This window comes from Pongo abelii, chromosome 17 (genome assembly GCF_028885655.2).
Source record: "Pongo abelii isolate AG06213 chromosome 17, NHGRI_mPonAbe1-v2.0_pri, whole genome shotgun sequence".
NCBI lineage: Eukaryota > Metazoa > Chordata > Mammalia > Primates > Hominidae > Pongo > Pongo abelii.
Genome location: NC_072002.2, coordinates 66,226,809 through 66,242,448, shown reverse-complemented (window position 1 = coordinate 66,242,448; position 15,640 = coordinate 66,226,809).

Below are 15,640 nucleotides of genomic sequence, written 5' to 3'. Positions count from 1 at the left end.
AGCCTGGGTGACAGAGTGAGACTCTTGTCTCAGGGAAAAAAAAAAAAAAAAAGATTTAAAAAACAGTACAGTAAACAAAAGCAGGGAGTCGGGGAAGGCAGAGTAGGGTGATTCTATTTTTCTTAGTTTGGAAAGCAGGGAAACCCAACAAAGGAAAACAGGACATTAATCAAAAAGATCCACAAGGAAGCACTGGAAAGTACATGTGTTTTGAAAGAGAAAACGGGAAAGGTAAGGATGGAGTGACCTGAGCCTGAAGATTAAAACCCCATCCTGTGAAGAAGTATTTGGGAGCCAGCTCTTTCACTGGAGGCATGTGAAAGACAACTTTGTGTCCCATTCTCCAAGACCTTCTGTAAATCTCTGTTTCAAAGAGAAATCTATTCCTACAGACAAGTTATGCTGTAACCTGCAACAGAGAAGGAGACTTCTATGGTGAGTTCATCACTCGGGTCTTGGGAAGAATTTTACACCACTGGAAAAACCCCAACCTCATGATAACCAAGAAACTCACACTACTTCTTTCTGCAGGGCGAGGACAACTTTTCATAACAAAAAGACTTAAATCTTGGGCAAACTGACATAGAGAACTGAGGCACTTATTCTACCAATTCAGACCGAGCAATAAAACATTGGCTTTCTTCCTGGGTGTAAGAAAAGGACTGGGGCTAGCACTGTTCCTTACTATGTGAGGTACAGTGTCACCTTCTGCAGTTCATAGATTGTCAAATGCCCCTACCATGTGAGCTAAAATTCTGGTCAATGCTGCTGTTAAACATGTAGAGGACCAGGTCTTAGCAACACACTCAGAATCATCCCCCAGAGCAACCTCTGCTATTCCAGATCTTTGTTTCACAAAGAAGATTGTAAATTCCTACTTCTTCAATGCATTTCATCAAATATTGGTGGATGGTCCACAAAAAATTCTAAGTAATCACATACTCTGTGAATGCTAACATCTGTCAATCAACTAAAGTTCTTCCATGATCAAAAAAAAAAAAAAAAAGGCAGTCCATGTAAACACAACATGAAAAATGAGTTGGACAATTTAATGATCTATGGTCCCCTTTGCATGACACACATTGAAGAATTGTTGCTGTCTAGGATAGAAAGAAGCAGAGAAAAAACCCAGGTCTTCCCTGTCTTGACTTGTAGCTTTATAACCTTGGAGAAGTTATTTAACCATCCTAAGACGTGGGGATGTGGAAATCTGCAAAGTGGAAATTGTAATAATATCTACCTCATGAAGTCGTGATTAAATGGAATTAGGCATGAACTTAGCCCAGTACTTCCACTCAGGTGTTTGTTTTTATTACTATGTGAATTTTTAATTTATTTTTAATTCTATCTATATTACGGAAAAAATATGAAAATGTAGTTCCAATCCTGTTAACACAACTGTTTCTTATTTTTCCATGTTGTCTGCTAATTTTTATCTTTAAATATACATACATTACACATTTATATATAGCTGCAACCTTTTTATATTAATGTTATAACTTAAATTATACTATAAACACTTTTCCATTCTGTTTCATAATCTCTGTTATTACAGTATGTAGAGACTCTATGATGTTCGTCAGGTTGACACAACATAGGTTAATAACAAGTTCCTCCACTGGGAATGGTGATTGTGTAGTAGAGAGACACTAAACTTGGAGCCTCAAGACCTGGATTTCTCATTTTCTCTTTCAAAGCACATGTGCTTTGCTGTGGATCTTTTTGAGCAGTGCCCTATCTCCTGGTTGGATTTCTCTGCTTCCAAACTAAGCAAGACTTTCCGAACTCTACCACTCACTTAGGTCTGAAACCTTAAAGAAATCACACTATCTTTCTAAGCCCATTTCCTTATCTATAAACTATGAAAGAAAAGCAATAAAGCCCGCTACCTTGGAGGATTGTTTTCAAGATGAAATGAGATAATATGTGTGAAAAGTCCTTGTAAACTATAAATTACTACACCCCATATGTTTAAACAAATACATCAATGTATTTTATAACTTTCTCTTTCTTTTAAGTGATTTCCTTGGTATAATTTCCCAAGAAGAAGGAATTACTGTGTCCAAGAGTATGTATTTATTTATTTATTTATTTATTTATTTTTTGAGATGGAGTCTAGCTCTGTTGCCCAGGCTGGAGTGCAGTGGCACAATCTTTGCTCACCGCAACCTCCGCCTCCCGAGTTGAAGCGATTCTCCCACCTCAGCCTCCTGAGTAGCTGGGATTACAGGCGTGCGCCACCACACCCGACTAATTTTTGTGTTTTTAGTAGAGACGGGGTTTCATCACATTGGCCAAGCTGCTCTCGAACTCCTGATCTCAAGTGATCCGCCTGCCTCAGCCTCCCAAAGTGCTGGGATTACAAGCATGAGCCACCACGCCCAGCCCAAGAATATGTCCATTTTAATGGTTCATGATAGGTACAGCTAAATTACTTAAAGCAGGAAGGGGAGCTTGAAAACACATGGATAAAGATAAGCTCAATCCATTACTCCAGCACTCTCAAGAACCATGGCCCAAACACAGAGCTACGTGTATGTATATGTATCAGATGCATACACACATGGATATGAAAATGATATGCGTGTGTATGTGTATATAGAATATATAATGGTTTGTCTCGAAGAGTGTCAAACCTGACACTAGAGAGTTAGACACGAAAATAGGAATGCAAGTAAAACCTTTCTGTTTATTTTATTTTTATTTTTACTAGTACTATTAATATCCATCCACAAGTCATGGTTTAAAAAAAAAAAACGGGAAAACCAGCATTTGCCATTCAAAAAGAAAAGCCTTTGAATGCAAGTGGATGCTCAAACCTTGCCCTGGCACATGCTTGTCCACCACATCTGCAGCTCCTCTGTGCTGGAGGGGATGGGCACCACAAGGGAGAAGAAAAGGGGAAACTTCCAAGGACAGGCTTCAGAACATGATCCCTTAGACAGGATGAAAATGAAGAAAAATGAGATGTACTGGCTCAGCTCATCTGTGGCCAGAAATACTTCATTCAGCTCAATGCACCTCACTTTTTATACCTTTTCTCCTTTTTTTAATCACCCCTTAATAAAAGTTCCTTTGAAAATGTCCAGTCTCCTCTCTGGGGTGGGCGGGGAGAGCTGAGGGGTAATGGGGCTGTGTCCTCCCCGGATGATACTGGACTGACAGGCTGGTGCATGCCAAGTGGCTGGATATGCAGTGGCAGCTGCTGTATAAGAGCTTGCCAAGAGTCTATGGGGGTTCTAGCCCATCTAGAAGGACAAATATCTGAGGCTGGTGTCCCCTTTGTGTTGGGAAGCAGTAACAGGCAGACAGCACCCAGACCCACAGCAAAAGTCATCAGTTGCCATCAAAACCGATCTCATGAACTCTCATCTAAATCACTTTATCATACACACATACTAAACCAGAGGGACAGAGAACCAACACCAAACCACTGTGACCTCTGGTCTAGAGAACAGTCTTTTCAATCTGAGTCTCATTCATGTACCTAGCAACACCTAATTCTCCTTACTTCATGGAGTTTGGCAGTAGTTCACGGCCTCCTCTTAATGAAGAGGAAGTCCCACGGATGCCAGAGCAGACAAGATGCACTTTGAATCTCAGCTTCACTTGGGAAACCTGGGACAAGTTCCTTAATTCTCCTGTCCCTTAGGTTCCCGATATTTTAAAATGAGCTAATTCAAACCTCCCTCACCCGTCCCCTTAAACAATCAAAGTTATGTTACTAAACACATTTTCTAAAACCAGCAATTGAAGCCTACAAATGCAATGTCTGTTTTACATTAACACTTCAAAGATCTGCAGGCTCATACATATTAAGTAAATAGCATAATAACAGAATTTGGGCTTTCATTGTTCTTTCCACGAAATACTTAATTTAATTTAGTGGCATCGTTGACAAGGAGTCAAGCTCTGGTCTCAATTACTAAAACACAACTCTCAAATGTACAGAGACGATCTTCTGAAAGCCACTTTGATTCCAGAATGCAACAGCCCAGAACATCATCTCACCATGTTTACAATAAAAAGCAGAGAGACTATGAAGAAACTGCTCATATAAATTGATTTTTTTCCAGAGAATGGCTGCAGCAATACCACAAGGAGAGTTTTTATGACCTAGTTCATATCCTGTAAAGTTTTCATTTCGGTGGAGTTATCAAAATCCTTATCCCCCTACCTTCCTTCTTTTATCCCAGACATGTGCGTATAAAAGGCAGACGCTATAAATAAATGTCGAGCTAATCTCTGAGTTCCATAGTCCATCCTCCAGATCAATGTCCTTAAACCATCTGAAAGCTACAGAAAACTTTCTGTTCCCCTGTCTTGGTTCCTATCATATTATTAAAGCATTGTACAAATGTCTCAGTCAAATTTTGTATCCCATTAATTGTGGGTAGAAAATTCTGGCCAATGAAACAAGAGCGGAAGTCTGCAAGAGAAGCATCTAGGAAGGCATTTGCATTTCCCAGTAAAAGTTTATGTCAACCCTTCCTCTTTTTCCTTCCTCTTTTGCCCTTCTTTCCCCTCTCTTGTCCCTTCCAGGAATGGTTACATGGCTACTAGAGCTGTGGCAGCTATCTTGCAACCATGAGAAAAGAACCAGGAAAATTAAAGAGATATGAGCCTTAACATCAATAAGCCACTGAACTAAAGCTAAGAAATGCCACCTCTGAGCTTCTTGTTATGTGAAAAATAAATAAATCTCCATTTGCTTAAGTCTTTATATTTGGGTGTTCTATTATATCCAATTGGACAAAATGCGAACTGATACACCTGACAACTTTTCTTTCCCTCAAGATGATTTTAGAGCAGGCTGTCTTTTTCATAGCTCCACTGGAGAGGCATTCACTTTTACACAGGCTCTAATTACACCAGGCTCAGAGCACGACAGCAGCCCCCTCTCCATAACCCCAGTTTCCATAGATCTTGACCATCAACAAACACGTGTCACATAAACATACACGCAAATAACACCACCAACCTGTGTCACATAAATACACATGCAAACTTACCAGCAAATAACCCATGTCTGCTCAAGTTAAATCAGAAAAATCAGTCAAAAGAGTATCAGCAGCCTACAAGATGTACTTTATTTAGGGTGAAACATGTATCATCAACTTAGAAAAGAGAGAGAGAGCCAGGTGCAGTGGCTCACACCTGTAATCCCAGCACTTTGGGAGGCTGAGCTGGGCAGATCACGAGGTCAGGAGTTCGAGACCAGCTTGGCCAACATGGTGAAACCCCTCTCTACTAAAAATACAAAAATTAGCCGGGCATGGTGGCACACGCCTCTAATCCCAGCTACTTGGGAGGCTGAGGCAGGAGAATTGCTTGAACCCGGGAGGCAGAGGTTTCAGTGAGCCAAGATCACGCCACTGCACTCCAGCAGCCTGGGTGACGAAGCAAGACTCCATCTCAAAAAAAAAAAAAAGAGAGAGAGAAAGAGAAAGGCAAAGAAGAGAGAATGATAGAGTAACAGAAATACCTATCAAACTGCTATCATTATCTTAATAATTAATAGGCACCACAACTGAATACAATCTTTGTTCTTTATAAAGTTGACGGGTAAGGTTCCAGAAATAAAAATATTTGTGTTATCTCTTTACTGCATGTGTGCCACTAGGATCATCCCCTCCTTCCTCCTTAGTCTCTTCTCTCTCCCTTTCCTTCCCCTCTTCTTCTTTCCCCAATCAGGAATACAGAGAAAAACCCATCCTCTCGAATATCCCAGCTTCTTTATGATATTCATCCATACAGAGTTCTAGAATCTTTTAGTCTTCTAATCCAAACTTTAATGAGTTTAAGAATCCCCTGTAACCCCCTCTTGAAATGTGATCACTCTACCTCTGCTTGAATAATTTCTGCCTGTTGCTATCACGGCAGCCAAATGCCACTGTTTTACAGCTCTCCTTGCTAGAAAAAGTTTCCTTGAGTTAAGGTTGGCTTTGTAACTGCCTCCAATCTCTTTTAATGACCACTGGAATGACACATTATAGCCTTTTGTTGCATGACAGGCCTTCAAGATACCTTTAAAATTATTGCTAAAAGTCTCATTTTCTTTCAATTCCACAATTTGGCTATCTACAGCTTAAGCATAGCCCTGGGAACTAGATGAGATAATGCAAATAAAGCATCACCAAGATACACTAGGAGGACTTTGTATAAGTTCACCCCATGTCCCCACTTGTATCTGGGATATGTCACTTAGGTTAAATTCCAGGCTTAATTTTCCTGAAATACATATATGAATTTTCTCTATAGATAAGTCTGTTCTTCCTTACTTTGCTTACCAGTTAAAAACCGTTAAGAATACAAGAGTCTATACATGTGATAAAATTGCTTGGAACTATACACGCATACACAAACAAGTGAATATAAAAACTGCTGAGTCATGGATAAGATCTGTAGCATGTAAAAATGTCGATTTTCTGATTTTAACATTGTATTGTAGTTACAGAGGATGTTACCATTGAAGAAATCCAGATGAAAAGGGGATTTCTGTACCCTTTTTGCAAATCTCTGCAAGTCTATCAGAATTTAAATTTTTTAAAATTAAATATTGTTGAGTAAGCCAGAAAGAACCTAAGACCACACTGGTTTTCTTGCTTTTCCTAGTATACCATTAACTCACTATGAACTAAAACTTTGTTGAAGTTGTTATTTATATGAATGTCTGGTATTCCAGGACTTCCCATCTATTCTTGTATACTTGAACTGTAAAAAAATACAAATCTTTGATTTATCTCTTTTAAATTTGACTTGTTTTATTTTTAAACTCAGTGATTTGGCCTGTCAAGATCTTAAATCTTGATTATGTTATCCAGGGAATTAAATATCACACCTTGACCTTTCTGCTATCTGAAAATAGGCGAATTATACCTTTTATCTTCATCAAGGCCAAGGGAATCCAAGCTGACAAGGATCCATTAATCAGCACTCTTCATGTACATTTATAGTTTGCATTATTGAGTAAACTATAAAGGTACTTTGATGTATATCATCATCCAACCCTCATTTCTCCATTTTACTCTCACGGATATCATGGAAAATTTTACAAAACATGTGGATGATGTCCTCTGAAATGTTTTTGTGCATTTCCCTAATCTACAAATCTAAAAACCCCATTTAGATTTTTAAAATAATGAGCTCAGAAGCCACAAAAGAAAAGGACAATAAAGTTGACTACATTTTTTTAATAAATGTGACAAAGCAAAAAGTCATAAGCAAAGCTGAGGACAAATCACAAACTGGAAAAATATTTGCAACATATGAGATCAAAAGACAATGTTATTTAATTTATAAATATTGTTCACGTAATAATAAAAAGTTAAGCAACATAAAAATGAACAAAGGTTATGAAGAAGAGTTCAGGAAAATAAAAACATGAATGGCGGACAAACTTTTGAAGCAATGCTTAATCTTATTAATGAATAAATGCAAATCAAAACATAGAAATATGATTTTCCTTATTAGATTTCCAAACACAAAAAGTGTTAAAGCCTCATAGTGGCAATGCTGAGAAAAAACAAGCATTCTCTTCTGCTGCTGGCAAGATGTGTGTACACACCCCTAGGGTCTCTTTTTATGTTGTTCCAGTTTCCTCGTCTTACAACGATACCAGTCAGATAGAATTAGGGCCCACGCTAATGGCCTCATTTTAACTTCATCACATCTCTAAATGCCCTGTCTCCAAACATAGTCACATTGAGGTACTGGGAATTAGGGCTTATGATGGTTAATTTTCTGTGTCAACTTGACTGGGTTAAGGGATGCCCAAATAGCTGGGAAATCATTATTTCCAGGTGTGTCTATGAGGATGTTTTGAGTCAGTGGACTGAGCAAAGAAGATCACCCTCACCAATGTGGGTGGGCATCATCCAAGCCACTGAAGGCCTGAATAGAGCAAAAAGACAGAGAAATGGCAAATTCGCTCTCTCTTCTTTTTGACCTGGGACACCCATTTTCTCCGGCCCTTGGACATTGGAGCGCCTGATTCTTGGGGCTTTGGACCCCAGAGCTTACACCAGTGTCCCCCTCCACCCCCAGGTCTCAGGTCTTTGGCCTTAGACTAGAAGTTACATCGTTGGCTTCCCTGGCTCTCAGGAATTGAGACTCAGACTCAGTGACACCACTGGCTTTCCTGGTTCTCCTGCTTACAGATGGCAGATTGTGGGATTTCTTGGCCTCCATAGTCATGTAAGCCAATTTCTATACTAAATCTCTTTTTTAATAAATATTTTTATAAAAATATTATAAGATATTATATTATATATATTTATAATAGTATTATATTATAAATATATATAATTATAATAATATAATAATTGTATTTTATATATAATATAATATATATTATATTTTATATAATATATATTATATTTTATATATAATATATATTATATTTTATATATAATATAATATAATATATTATATATTATATTATATTATATATATTTATATCATATATAATATACAATATAATATAGAATTAATTATATATAATATTTTATATTACATATTACAATATAACAAATATATTATATAGTATATAATTATTATATTATAATAAATATATTATATATGATATAATTATTATAATATAATCTATATATTATATTTTATATATTATATTATATAGATTATATTATATATATTGTTATATATATTATATTATAATATTATATATTATAATATATAATATATAATATATTATATATTTATTATATGATATAATATATTATATATATTTATTATATAATATAATATATTATATATTATATAATATAATATATTATATATAATATTATATATTATATAATATAATATATTATATAATATATTATATATTATTATATAATATAATATAATATATATTATAAATATATTATAAGATATATATGAAATCCATATTATGTATACACACATTTATATAATTTATATATATCTATATTCTACATATACCACGTGTGTATATATACACACATATATACATATAAATGTGTGTATATATAAGTATCATATATATCACCAACTGTGTGTTTATGATATACTATATATAATATATACACACTATATAATATGTAATATATTACATATACATATACAAGCATATATACATATATTAAACTATATATTACATATAAACATATATATTAGGTATTATGTATACATAGATAATACGTATATATAAACATACTGTATATGTTTATGTATATGTTATATATAATATATACATATAATATGTATGTATATATGACATATACATATACAATATATACAATATATACATATACATATATACATATATGTATATATTATATACGTATATTTACATATACATATATAATGTACTTACATAATATATACATATATGTATATTTGTATATAGGTATATATTATACATAATATTACATGTATTACATATATTATACATGTATATAATATATACCTATATACAATATATACATACATGTATATAGTATATATACATACCTATACATGTACATACCTATATATAGGTACGTATATATACTATATATATAGGTATGTATATATGTGTATATATGTGTATATATGTATATATACACATATACTATACTATATATATAGGTATGTATATATACTATACTATATAGATATGTGTATATACTATATACATGTATGTATATAGTATTATATATAATACATACATATATGTATATATTGTATATGTATTATATGTATATATTATATATGTATGTGTGTATATATTTTATATATGTATATCATATACACACACACAATTGGTTTTGTTTCTTTGGAGAACCCTAATAAAGGGCTTTAATATACAAATTTTGGGGGGACATAACACAACCATAACACCATCAGCACCAGAGATGTTCACAGGAGGCAAGGTCATTGAAGGACACACCCAAGAAAGGCCTCAAAGCAGGAGAGAATGGCCATCCAGGACAGCGGGTGGTGTTATATACATGGAAGGGAAGGGAGGTCATGGCAGCCAAGGGAAGAAACATGACCAGAGCCCCAGAGCAAAAGGTTGCAAGATGAGCTTGTGGGCTAATAAGAAAGTAGAGTTTCTGAGACCAAAGAGTAAGCTGAAGGAGTGGGAGGGAAGCAGATACCAAAAATTTGAGAGACCTGGCTGAAGGGTTTAGCTTTGAAGTGACAGCCCAATAGGGAAGTGGTCAAGAATTCTAGGAAGGGGAAAGCATGAATGAAATTGCTCATTTGGGGCAATTTCTCTAGAACTGGTACTGGGTGGTGGTCAGCAGTTCACACAGAGGAGACATGAAAGAGAGTGAGGCAGAAGCGTCTTTATTGACAACGAATCATGACACAGAAATAAGATGCTTGCTCAGGAGGAAATAAGCAAACAAGGAGCATTAGAGGAGCAAAGTCACTCACTCCCATAACTCCAGGCTTCCCCAAGACTGTCGCAGCATTTTCTCGAGTCTCTTGCAGGTGTGAATTCAATTTTAATAAATATTGGTTTCTCCAAAGTTTTGAGGTCATTGATAATGGCAAAAATGTTGCCTGGGAAGTTTAAATTGTACGTAGCATCATTATTATTGCCATGGATTTTGTTAAAAGAAAAAAATCATCCAAATCATGAGAGAGAAACCAAAGGTTGATATCTGCCCCTCCAAAACACAGAGAAACATACAAATTATATTTCCCTGTTCCTAACCCCTATCCCCCACTCCCCAACACCACATTGTAACTTCCTGTTCATGAGCAATTTCTGTTTAATTTCAATTGAGAGCCCATTGGGCAAAAAGCCTGATTCTAATTCTGCTCTCTGACAATGCCCAGTGCTACTGATGATGCAGAATTGATGTTGAAAATAGTAATGATAATAGTAATTATTCCTGCATGTCATGCTCAGTACTGATCACACCACCATCCACAATGAAATAAAAACAGGCACATGCATCCAGGACATCCCCATCTCCCCAGACAGCTCGAAGGAGGCTGCCAGATGATGGAGAAAAGCTGTGCCCTTCCTCTCCAGGACAACTGCTGCCTTCCAAGTGGTAGAAATTAATTCAATAGCTCCCAGGATGGCTTCAACAGGTGATTCCTCTAAGAATGGACCATTGTCAGAGGTGCATGAGGTGGCCTCCCTTTTGCATTTTGAAAGAAAGCATGTACTCAGAACAGCAGAGGTGTCAGTAATGTGAAACTGAATTGCCTGAATTGTCTGGGAGTGCCAAGAACCACAGCAAGGTCAGAGCTAGGTCAGAGCTAGCATCCAGCTTCCTGCGCGGGGAGTCTCTGAGTGCATCTCTTTGGCACAGGTCTGCGGCAGTAGCCCTGCTGAGGATACTCCTCATCCTGGTACCATAGTGCTCCCAAAGCCTTCCAGGAAAGCAAGATGGCAGGGTAGTCCAAAAGGCAGACTCTGCAGCGAGATGGTCTGAGTCACATCCTTGCTCTTGGTGTGTGGCCTTGAGAGTGGGACTTTATGCTTATCTCAGTGATTTGAAATCCTGAATCTGCCCTTCAACGTAGGGTTGGCAGCCTTGTGAAGCAGGGCAGGTCACGTGACTATCTACAAGTTGATGATGATGCCTACATCACAAGGTTGTCATAGGTTCTAAGTGAGATAATGTACACAGCACACTCCCCCACCCCCGACACGATAAACCCTCAATAGGCAATAGAAAGTTTACCTCTGTTATGCCTCTTATCACATCGTATTTTAGTTATCTGGCATGTTTCTATTCTTCCCATGAGTGTTTCTTTAAACAAAAATGTGGGTGCCTCTGGTTTCCAGGGCTACATTTTATTAACAGGTGCATCCCAGCACCTAGCACAATAGAAGCCGCTCAGTTGGCAATAAACACATATTTGGGGAAATAATGAGCAGTCAAATCATTGAGGCTGATCAGACTAGAAAGGGAAAACAGGAAATAATCATTTATCTCACAAATATAAAGGAAGGGCCTTTATTTGGAGGGGAAGTCAGCTAACTATGGGATATCCAGAGGAAAACCAGGATTAGAGACGCACAGTGGCAAGGAAATTAAGATCTGTGTAAGGAAGAACTTTCTTAAGATTAGACAGGTGGAGAGGGAGGAGCAGCTGCCTTCGAATGTGGCCACTGTGGAGGGATGGGACTCTGCCCAGATGCCCTCCCATCAGGATGGGAGTGCTGCTGCCTGAGCATGGAATGGTGAAGCCAACGCCACCGGATAGTGGGGGATAAGGAGTCTGTAAGGGAGCATAGCAGCAGGCAGATGATTTTGTATTCACTACTACAGTGCAGTGCTCCAGGAGTGTGCCAGAAGAGATCGTGGGTTCTACCTTTCCCCTCTCAAACTCCAAACTCCACACACACACACACACACACAAAGAAGAGAAGAGAAGCTCTGGGAAAGATTTTCTTCCTATTTCACAGCAAAGATTTATTTTTAATGCCCCCATGTGGGAAATGAGCAGTGAGCCGGGACGGGCTACCCAGGGGAGAACACAAATGCGCCAAGGCATTAGAAAGACTCTCCAAGGAGACAGATCCTTGGGAAAGCATTGCCCTCAGTGTGTTGCCAAAGCCAGTCTCCCTGTCTGCCAAGACAGTGCAACTCCCACGGGCTGGAGCTGCCCCAGGAGCCAGAGAAAGCCCGTCATGAAGGACGTCTGCCCAGACAGATAAGTGATAGTCAAGGAATTCTGGCCGCCCTCATTCTCACATGAGCCTCGCAGGCTCCAGGGCTGTGTTCAGGGTGACCAGGCTCCAAGGCTGTGCCCAGGGTGACCAGGCTGCAGAGCTGTGTCCAGGGTGACCAGGCTGCAGGGCTGTGCTCTGGAGCCAAGCAACCTTGCACTGACCCACCACAGCTGGAGCTGTCACCGGCTTTTTGCACCCCCCTGTTTTTACTCACAGGCTCTGAACTCACCGACCTCAAGAGCAGGTAGTTTTCTAGGCTGCCAGTGGATGCTAATTATAGCCAGGCCAAGCAGAGCGGCTGCTGGGTCACACCTGTGCTGTTACTGCAGTTTCCCATGACTAGAGATTCTTAGCTGTTAGTTAAGGACAAAGTTGCCCGGGGTCAGCAGGTGAGAGCGTGCCTGGGGCCACCACTGACACAGCTGCTCACTCTTCTCTCTGCCACTGCTAGCCTTGGTCTCCTCTTTGTTTTTCTTGCCTCCTCTCTTCTTTCTTTCCCTGCCCCACACCCTCTTTCCTTCTCCTCCTTTTGCTCTCTTCCCTCCTTTAGCCATTCCCATCTGCCTTGAGACAGCAGATTTCCTGGTAATATTTTGACTAGGAGGTGGCTGACTTCCACTTGCAAGACCACATTTTTATTTAAAAAATTGATTATGCACCTGGCATGTGCCAGGCACTGTGCATTTCTATGCTGTGTGTGTGGTTGTGTGTGGGGGTGTGGGTGTGGGTGTGGGTTTCCCAAAATTCTACCAGATGAGTATGGTCCATAGATTTTGCTTTCCTCAAGTACTTTTTACTCTCATGTCTAGAATCACTCAACATGAACATTATTCACATTCTTTATCTTTCCAGAATAGCCTCCCAAAACACAGCACTGCATCTGCAGCCTGGACCCCTCCCCTCTCCCCTCCTCAAGACCTGTGCTCCTGCAGTGATCGCCTCTCCCTCCTGAATCATCATCTTTCTCTGGTCTAGATTCTTCCTGTCAACCTATGAGCATGCTTTAGGGTGCCAAGTTGACAAGGGGCGAACATGTGGACTTAATTTTAGGTGTCAATTTGATCACAGAAGAAGTGAAAACATGGGCAAAAAATACAAGAAGTCTGCCCTCCAAATTATTGAGTCGTGTACAACTTCCGCCCCTTGACACAGAGTGTAGTGCTTGCCTTTCTAGAATGCCCTTTGTCAAAGAATAAAAAGAATTTGACAAGCTCAGTGACATTGAGATTCGTCCAGTGTTCCAAAACACATTAAATAGCGAACTATTCTTGACTGAGGATTTGACTATTGAAGAAGATACACTACTTATATTTACCACTAAATATAACATGAAAAAAACTAGCACATGCTTCACTTTGGCTAATGGATGGCACTTTCAAAACTGTCCCCACTGATTTTTTTTTTATCAACTATATACAATTCATGCAAAAGATTCTAAAATTTATCCACTCAATTATGTTTTAATGGCTGGGAAAAGTGAAGCACTTACAAATGCTTATTTGCAGATCGGGTGGACTTTGCAGAAGAAATTAGATTTCAAGGGAATTTCAACATGTTACCAATAAAGATGTTTTTTTCATTCAGCCCAATGCATCTGACAGAAAATTTAGATGAGTGGCTTGGCCATGCCATACAGCAACAACAAAAACTTCAGGTTAAAAATTTGCCATTTGGCTGCATTGGCAATTCTTCCAGCTGATGACATTACAAAAACTTTTAATGAATTAAAGCTGCATTTGCCTGAAGAAGCCAGCGAAGTTAATGAATGGTTGAAAAATAATTATGTGCATGGTGAGATAAGAAGGCACTTACATAATGGCATTCCCTTCAAATACCAGTATCGTTTCTGCCAAATGTGTGGTATGTATATGAGTGCGTGTGGAAAGGATTTCCACACACCCAAAACAACATCGAGGCATGGCACAGAAGATGGGAAATTTTAATATGGAATGTTCATGTTGGTGTATATCAAATCATAGGAGAATTTCAAAAAGAACAACATCATGTAGAAAATGAATGTGAACATATTCTCCAAGGAGAGCCATGGTCTAAAAGAAAAAAAGCATCTATTCATTATGATGCAAGACTTCAAAATATAGTTAACGATCATGAAAATTGGCCACCTCTTACGATGGACTATCTTGGTGAAATTACCCATAATCTATTCCTGTAATACACTTTTTAATATATTGATTTTTTTTCCATTTGGGTTTTTTCTTTTTTCTTTTTTAGTTTTGGTTTTGTTTGTTTGTTTGTTTGTTTTTGAGATGGAGTTTCGCTTTCATTGCCCAGGCTGGAGTGCAATGGCGCGATATTGGCTCACCACCATCTCTGCCTCCCGGGTTCAAACGATTCTCCTGCCTCAGCCTCCTGAGTAGCTGGGATTACAGGCATGCATCACCATGCCCAACTAATTTTGTAATTTTTTTAGTAGAGCTGGGGTTTCAGCATTTTGGCTAGGCTGTTTTAAATTGTCAGCATTATGTTTTACCATTCACTATCCTATCTTTGCATCATTTCCAACTCTGGAGGTATAAGTTGTGTAGAGGCTTTTAGAGAGTTTGAATTCATTTAATGCATTTTTTACAAATTTGACTCCATGAAATTATCACATTATCACAACGTTGACTTTGTGTGTAAGCATTGTGTACTACGCATAATTTAAAACATTGAAACTTTCTCAATAAATTAAGAGATGTCCTTTTTGTATATCTGTATTTGTGAAAGATAAAATTTCACAAGATCTCAGCTCTTTAGGTGACTGCATGTTCTGTGGTAACCCATCAAGGTTTTTGATCGATCTTGTCAAAAAATTTAGGTTTGTCATGGTATTTCAGATGACCACAGTTATAAATCTGGGTACACACAATTCCAACCATAGTCATATGCATGTCTACATTTGCCTTTTGACCTATTTCTTTTTTAATATAGTTCATCTACTCATAACTGTTATGCCCATGCAACTGCCATTAA